Source organism: Pseudorca crassidens, chromosome X (genome assembly GCF_039906515.1).
Source record: "Pseudorca crassidens isolate mPseCra1 chromosome X, mPseCra1.hap1, whole genome shotgun sequence".
NCBI classification, from domain to species: domain Eukaryota; kingdom Metazoa; phylum Chordata; class Mammalia; order Artiodactyla; family Delphinidae; genus Pseudorca; species Pseudorca crassidens.
The window spans coordinates 7,882,220-7,891,332 of record NC_090317.1 but is presented as its reverse complement, the minus strand read 5'-3'; the positions used below and the strand labels follow the sequence as shown (position 1 = coordinate 7,891,332).

Sequence of the window (9,113 nt, the reverse complement as noted above, 5' to 3'; positions counted from 1 at the left end):
CCTAGAGAATGACATCCACCTGCTCCACTCTGAGTTACTTTTTCTGAAGCCTGATGCACAGCTCTCATTATAGGATTCTCATTCAACATCACCCATTCTCTCTCATGTTAACTCTGATATATTCTTTAAATTTTTTAATATATTCTTCATTCTTGGTTTAATCTCTACTTTCAGAGGAGCACACTTTCTAGAAATTTCCTGACAAAGGGTCTGTGAAATGAAATTATTTGAGATGTGTACATTTGAAAATGGATTAAATCTACCTTCACATTTGTGTGAGTGTTTGGCTAAGTAGACAATTCCAGGTTAGAAGTACTTAACCTTGGAAGTATTAGGGCATTTTCAGTTGTCTTCTGTATCACAGTACTGTCATAGAAAATTCTGATGCCATTATGATTACATGGTACAAGTACTTTAGAAAGCTATTTTTCATTATTCATTAGAGATAGCCACTGATGCCAAACAAATGCATACTCTCTGACCCAGAAGTACTAGTTCTACATGGATACCCTACAAAACATGTACATATGTTAACCAAAAGATATTTGTACATGGATATTCATAGCAGTATTTTTAATAGCCCCAAACTGCAACTTACTCAAATGCATTTTAATAGTTCAACATATGAATAAATTGCACTATATTTATACAATGGAATACTATGTAGCAATAAGAACGAACAAACTATAACACAATGATATGGACAAGTCTCACAGTGTTGATCAAAAGATTCCAGACACAAAAATATGTTACGTGATTCCATTTTATAAACTGCAAAAGCTGGCAAAATCGATATTTTCTGTTAGAAATCAGGATAGTGTTAGCATTAGCCGAGGGTAGTGACCAGGAGGGAGCACTGGGGGGCTTTTGTGATACTGTTAATGTTGTTCTTGATCTGGGTGGTGGTTACATGCATGTGTTAAATTTTTGAAAATTAATCAAGCTACACGTTTATGACTCGGGCACTTTCCTGTAAGCTATACTTCCTTAAAATTTCCCCCCAAAGTTGACAGCTTTGACCAAGTAAGATTTTTAATTTCAAGTTTTGTATTTTAGGATAATTGTAGGTTTACAGATAAGATTCATAGATAGCACAGAGTTCCTGTATCCTCTTCACCAAGGTTCCCCTAAAGTTAACTTCTTCTATAATCATATTTTCCAAAACTAAAAGATTAACATTTGTATAACACTATTAACTAAATTACAGACTGCATTCATATGTCATCAGTTTTTCCACTAATATCCTTTTTCCAGGATCCGATTTAGGATACCACACTGCATTTGACAAAGTTTTAAAATATTTGATAAAAGTCTCCTATATAAATTTTTAAAACACAATGTGTTTATAAAAACATAGAAATCACTTTAGTACCCAACATTAACAGAATTGCTAAATTCTATGATGGAACAGGATCCAGCAATTATAATTGAAGAATATCTAATAACATAGTTACATAAAATTTGATAAGTACTATGATCCCAAAGTTATATGGTAAATACAATACCGTTAATTTGATAAAATTGGGTTAATACTGTGATCTCAATGCTATTAATGCTATGTTAGCATTATATAGGTGAGCATATAAAAATGCTTTTCTGCAAGTGTATTAAAATGATAGTAGTGGTTATATTTGGGTTGTATGATTATGTGAGATTTTATATTCTCTTTAAGCTTTCCTGAGTGACAGCTCCTCTCAGTCAGCTCACTAAACAGTATTCAACCTCAATTTTCTGAAGTGGGAGTGAGCCACCTTTTTCAGTAAAGGGCCAGATAGTAATTATTGTAGATCTTGCAGGTCATATGGTCTCTGTCACAACGATTACTCAACTCTGCCATTGTGAAAGCAGCCACAGACAATGGCATAAAGACTCATAAAATTAATGGGCATAGCTTGTTCTAATAAAACTTTATTTACAAAAACAGTCAGCAGGCCAGGTTTGGCCTGCAGGCTGCAATTTCCTAGCCCTGTTCTAAAACATTTCTTTTATTCTTCCAGAATGGTAGTTACTATGTACTGTCCTTGGAAAACTGAGAAAAGTTATTCCAATCATTTCCTATTGGGCTTAATTCTTTCACTGAATGCTTTGAGAAAGGTTGCTGTATTTTCTAATTTCTTAAAAACAATCAGCTATTTCCTATATAATCAGCATTTTATTTTAAATAACATGCATTTTAAATGAAATCAATATAATACAGAGAAGGGACAAGAGGAGGACGAGATGAGTATGGATGTGAAGGTTGTACAGAAAATGATATTCAGAAGTAAGGAAGAACACTGGGTATGGAAAAGTATGGATATATTCCAGAGATATTAAGAAAGTTTGACAAATTGGTGACTCATTGATTGTGAAGGGAATGGAATTTCTTCATTGATTCTGACTTGTGTATTTGGTAGCTGGTGCGAGCATCTACTCTAAATGAGAAATATGGACACAGAGGAATAGATGATGAGTACAAGTTGAGGGATTTCTCTTAGTGCTTGTTTTAGAGAGACTCTGTAGTGATGGCATTGTCTAAGTGTTCTCTGATAACATCCATTACTTGGGTCTTGAGGAGTTGATAGATGGCTGTGAGCCCGGACCCTTTATATCTCATATTAGATGACTGCTTTAAAGACTTCTGAACGAGTATGAGATCAGGCTAATTAACTATAACATACATATCTTTGGAAAATGTAAAGCAGAGTCATTTTAGTATTTACCAAGATAAGAACAAAGCATCCCACCAATTTTTATGTCCTTGTAATAGCACCTTTATAAAATCCTCTATCATTCCTTCTGTCAGGTGAAAAGAAAAGTTGGAGAAGAGAAGAATTACTTTTAACTGGAAAGTCTTATGTCCATATAAATGACATTTCACATTTATATATCTTAAAGATTTTATGATTAAGCTAGATGTATACAATAGACATGTATAAACTCACTATATAATCTCCAAAAGTATAGAACAATCTCCATGACAATGGAAAAATACATCAATAAGAGAACTAACCAAAACAAGCCAACAAAAAAATTATGGCCATGAAAAAATTCACCAAAATAAATCAGCTCTGTCTTCAACATTCTCTTTCAAAGGCATCTTGGATCCAGTCATCACAGATCCTTCATCATGCCTTTAACATCTGCCCCTCATCCCCATTCCCATAGCCCCTGTACCAGCACAGGCTTGCATTTCTTTTCTCTTATTACACTCACTCTCCATGCTTCTAGGCTCTCCTTACCCTTAATCCACCTTCTATACTCCTGACAGGATTCCTGTTTAAGCTCTCACGAATGATGTTAACTCCCTAACTACAAAAGCTCATCTCCTGCTGCTGCGGCCAAATTAGATCACTTGCAATTCCCAGAACCCTCCCTCATTCTTCAATGTCTGGCGACACTCCATTTCTTAATGCTATTCATTCTTACCCATTGATCTCCTTCTCCCTTTGTCATTATCTGTGCCTGTCAAAATCCTTCGCAACCCTTAAGACTTGTCTCAAAACTCTAAATTTGTTCTTTATTGAAGCCTTTGTAACTGTGTTGTCTCATTGTAACTTGGATCACTGATGAAACTGGAGAGCAGGCCTGGACGATATAGGAGCTGCACACATTCCCTTGACTAGAAGTGGATTCCATGGAGCTCAATATCAAAGGAACAAACAACCCAATCCAAAAATGGGCAGAAGAGCTAAATAGACATTTCTCCAAAGATGATATACAGATTACCAACAGACACATGAAAGGATGCTGAACATCACTAATCTTTAGAGAAATACAAATCAAAACTACAATGAGGTATCACCTCACACCCATCAGAATGGCCATCATTAAAATATCTACAAACAACAAATGCTGGAGAGGGTGTGGAGAAAAGGGAGCCCTCTTACACTGTTGGTGGGTATGTAAATTGATACAGCCACTATGGAGAACAGGATGGAGGTTCCTTAAAAAGCTACAAATAGAACTACCATACGACCCAGCAATCCCATTACTGGGCATATACCCTGAGAACACCGTAGTTCAAAAAAAGTCATGTACCCCAGTGTTCATTGCAGCTCTGTTTACAATAGCCAGGACATGGAAGCCACTTAAGTGTCCATCGACAGATGAATGGATAAAGAAGATGTGGCACATATATAGAATGGAATATTGCTCAGCCATAAAAAGAAACGAAATTAAGGTATTTGTAGTGAGGTGGATGGACCTAGAGTCTATTATACAGAGTGAAGTAAGTCAGAAAGAGAAAAACAAATACCGTACGCTAACACTTATATATGGAATGTAAAAAAGAAAATGGTTCTGAAGAATCTAGGGGCAGGACAGGAATAAATACGCAGATGTAGAGAATGGACTTGAGTACATGTGGAGTGGGAATGGTAAGCTGGGACGAAGTGAGAGAGTGGTTTTGACATATATACACTACCAAATGTAAAATAGCTAGAGAGAAGCAGCTGCATAGCACAGGGAGATCAGCTAGGTGCTTTGTGACCACCTAGAGGGGTGGGATAGGGAGAGTGAGAAGGAGATGCAAAAGGGAGGGTATATGGGGATATATGTGTACGTATAGCTGATTCACTTTGTTATACAGCAGCAACTAACACAACAATGTAAAGCAATTATACTCCAATAACGTTGTTAAAAAAAAGAAATAATGCCAATTACAGCAACGTGAATGAACATAGAGATCATCATATTATGTGAAGTAAATAGGAGAGAGCGAGACAAATACTCTATTACAATGTGTATGTGGAATCTAAAAAATCAAATGAATGTATGTAACAAAACAAACAGACTCACAGATATAGAGAACAATTTAGTGGTTATCAGTGGGAATAGGGAGGGGGGAGAGGGGCAAGGTAGTTGTATGGGATTAAGAGAGACAAGCTGCTATGTATAAAATAAGCAACAAGGATATATTGTATAGCACAGGGAAATACAGTCATTATTTTGTAATATCTTTAAGCGAAGTATAACCTATAAAAATATTGAATCACTGTGTTGTACACTGAAACTGATATAATGTTATAAATCAACTATACCTCTAAAAATTACATTTCATTTTTTTAAAAAAATTACCATTTCTGTTTTTGTGCTACTATCACAAGTATCTTGGATTTTTACTACTGTTGAACATTTAGGTTATTTATATTTCTTTTTTTCTATTTGAAGCAATATTTGATGAAAAAGCTTTTTACTTAACTTTGAATGTTATTGTGAGGGCACAGTTCTATCTAGGAGAGAACTGCCTGTTTATTCATAATGCACATTTTAAAGAGTTTTGATTTTTTTTTTTTTTTTTTTGCTGTACGCGGGCCTCTCACTGTTGTGGTCTGTCCCGTTGCGGAGCACAGGCTCCGGACGCGCAGGCTCAGCGGCCATGGCTCACGGGCCCAGCTGCTCCGCGGCATGTGGGATCTTCCCGGACCGAGGCACGAACCCGTGTCCCCTGCATTGGCAGGTGGACTCTCAACCAGTGTGCCACCAGGGAAGCCCACACATTTTAAAGATTTTAAAAAACATGTTAGAAACTTACACTCCAGAAGATTTGAAGCCATTTTTTCTAACATATACGAGCATGCCAACAGTGATATTATTTTTTCTTATATTTGCTAAGTTCAAGAGGGCAACTGTTTTATTTTTCTATGGAATAATTATGGTCTTTATGTCAGCTGGATCTGAATTTGAATCTTAGCTCTGCTGCTTATTTACTCCGTGTCCGTGGGCAAGTTAGTTAAACACTCTAAGTTCAAGTTTCCCTATTTGTAAAATGGGACCAGTAGTGGTAGCTAACTCTTAAGGCTGCTTATGAGGATTGAATGAGATCACAGAAGTAAAAAGCTGAGTACAGGGCCAGGGGGCCAGTAACTACGTAAAGTAGCTGGGTAACATCATATGGAATAAATTCCTTGATATTCAATTTACTAAATGAGCAATTCCCTGCAAAGTAGAAGACAAGTAACTGAAACCTGACCTACATTGGTTCACTACAGGCTTTACATTGCCAGAAGGAGGAAGGCCCAAGTTCACAAAAAAGACTGTCTTTTGGGAAGAAAAGAGAGGCATAAGTGAAGTCAGGGGCAGGGGAGATATGGCGACAGAGTCGAGAGGGAAAGGCCACTGCATTTAGCCTGCTACTGCCAAATACAACAGCAAGAGGCAGGACCAGGAGAAGTTAGAACTTAATAATTTGGCAAATTTGTCTTCTGTTAGGCTGGATTTCAATGAATTGCCTTCCAGCAAATGAGCCTGCTCCCAGGACTCAATGACTGTATACTATTTGTGCTTAAATTTGCATTTAATGATGTGGAAATTTAAACTTCAACTACAATTTTTCTTGATCACATGTTTCTCAAATTGCAAATAAGTGTGCTTATTATAACATATGAAACAACATACTCCATCTGTATGGTCCCACCCCCAAACCCATGGTAACTGCTCTACTTTTCTCCATGTTCATATGGATATACACACATATACTTGTATACACACAACACTCATAGGCATATACACATTTTGTTTTTTATCATTCTATGCTTTAAACATGGGATCATATATTAATATGTTTCTTTCTGTCTTTGTTTTTCTTACTTAGCAAAACTTCACAAAATTCCACTGAGTCAACTTTTAAAAATTATGCATAGTAGTCCATGGTATTAGTGTATGCTAAATCATTTAGTTATTTCCCTCATTTAGAGAGTGGAAGGTCATTCCCAGCTTTGCAATCCCATGAGAAAAGCTGCAGTAAATGGCTTTGTGTATTTATTTAGGTGCTGGAACCTTTATTTCTGTGCAACAGGGTGATTAACATCTTTGTTATGTTTTTTCACTAGATACAAGTATGTATTCTTTTGCAATTTGCAAAACACCTAAAAAGATAGGCTTTTATTTTAAAATGTTACTCATCATCATGAGTGTGTTAGATGGGGCTCCTGAGAAACAGACTCCAGGAGGGAAATTTGCATTCGGGAGGTTGACTGGGGAGGATATACAGTAGGAAACAGCACCTGTGAGGGAGGAAGGGTGGGGGCGGGATTGAGCAGAGGGAAAAGGTGAGTCGTGATGCAGTTGTAACAGATTCCTCATCTGATCCGACAAGCAGGTCTGATGCTGAGATGGCCCTTCACAGTGGTCCAAAATTGAGGCTAGGGGCCAGGGCCTTTGTACTTTTGTACTGCTCCATCATTTGATGCTGACTGCCCTTGGGGAAGAGATACAGCCTTGAGTGAGGCAACTCTTTTAGACCAAGGGCAATGATCAGAGAGGATTGCAGCTGTGAGCCATCCGCAGCCAACACACCTGGAAGCTGGGGAAATAAGTTCCTTGGTCCTGAAGAGGTATCTAGGCAGTGCACCATGGTATTCCCCACAGCCAGTAATTAAAAGTTCAAATGAAAACAAATAATACTTAACATTCACTGAATGCTAGATGGAGGCCAATCAGTCAAAAATCAGTTGGCTGGAAGCCAGTGTTTTTAAATGACCAATTCACTAAATAACGGAGGATTGCTGGGTCAAAGAGTAGGTATCTTTTTATTTAAAAGATGATGCCTGGTTTCTCAAACAGGTGTATGACTTGCATTTCCATCCACAAGGTGAGAGACCCAGAACCAGTTTATCTTGCTTCGCTGCCAGCATTTCGGTTAACTGTTTAGTAGAGTCAGGTGTGAGGCAGCAGGGAATGGCCTAACCTCTGTTAGACTGAGCATGTTAGACTTGCTCAACTTAAAGATCTTGAAATTCAGTTCTTTAAAAACTACTATGTTGGCCAAATAAAACATCTGCAGGATTTGACACAAGAGCTGCTAGATTTGACCTCTGTGGTTTAAAAGGAATATATATCGTGGAACAGAAAACTGCATAGCCAAGTGAACGGAGACTTTCCTGTTCACTAACAAGGGAGAGAAAGACTGAGTCGTGCAATCTCCTGTGATGCTGGTTTTGATTTGGGGCAGGATTAGAGTTTGGAGAGTATTGAGATCTTATGAACAACCAGTATTTTATTTTTAAAAAAAAGGTTTTCCCGCAAATCTATGGAGCAGATATGTTATGATAGAACAGACACTTTCTGTTTAAATGCATTCAAATTATGCCTTTAGTAGCACTCTTCAATTAGAAAATTCTGTAGTAGAAGCACAGCTTTTCTGCCCCCCACCACTGTCTTTTTAAAATGGAAATTCACTTACCATACTTACTGAATGCTTACTATATGTTAAGTGCCATGCTAGGACTTGGAGTTCAGTAGTGAATTAGAGGCAAAGACCTTGTATATAGTGGGGGAGACAAAAAATCAAAACAAGAGAATAAAAAAGCAATTACAAGTTGGAATAATTGCTGTGAAGGAAACAAGCAAAATATTGAGAGACAACGTTGAAAAGTTAGCATGTCACATTCTGCTATGGAGGATGGGCAGAGCAAGTAATAATGCCAGGGGGAGAGAGAGAGAATGGCTTGGTCATAAGAACATAGGTTCTGGAGCCCATCTCGATTTTGTCATTGACTGGCTTCATGAACTTGGACAAGCCATTTAACAGCTTCCTGGCTTGATTTTCTTATTTTTAAAGTGGTGTTACCAGTGTATACCTCAGAGAGTTGCGAGAATTAAATGTTTCCAAATGTAAAGATCTTAGGATGCTGCCTGGCACATAGTAAGAGTTCAATAAGTTAGCTTTCCTTATTATAATTTAGAGTTGCTTGTATGAATTAACTCACCAACCAAGAATGAAATTGTAAAATGAAATGCAAAGCAAGGCAGCATTTGAAAGAGGTTGCATGTATTTATTGTACAGGGATGGTGCTTTCTGCTGTCCCATTTATCATTGTCGTCCTTGTACTTTTTGCTATAGAAATAACTAACTAAAATTTCTAGGACACACAATGCTGTTTCAAGCCTCTATGGTGTTCGCCGAGCCTGGAGTGCCTTTCTTGCCTCCGTTTTTCTTACCTCTAACCTTGTGAGTCTTCTTTTAAATTCAAGGTCAGCTATCACCTTTCGCAGGAAGCCATAGCTGCCTCTCTTTCCTCCCACATAGTCTATCATACCTTCTTCTGTATTGAGGCCTGCACATTGCAGAGAGTGGAATTCTGTGCTCTGACACTGATCTGTTTCCATGGCTTTCTCCCATAAGAAGCCAT

General features: G+C 37.6%; 1 pseudogene; it reads left to right on the top strand.

The window, feature by feature from the left end:
• The first annotated feature begins 2,220 nt into the window (after positions 1-2,220).
• LOC137217313 (tRNA pseudouridine(38/39) synthase pseudogene) overlaps positions 2,221-9,113 on the top strand; it is a 30,572-nt pseudogene continuing 23,679 nt past the window's right edge.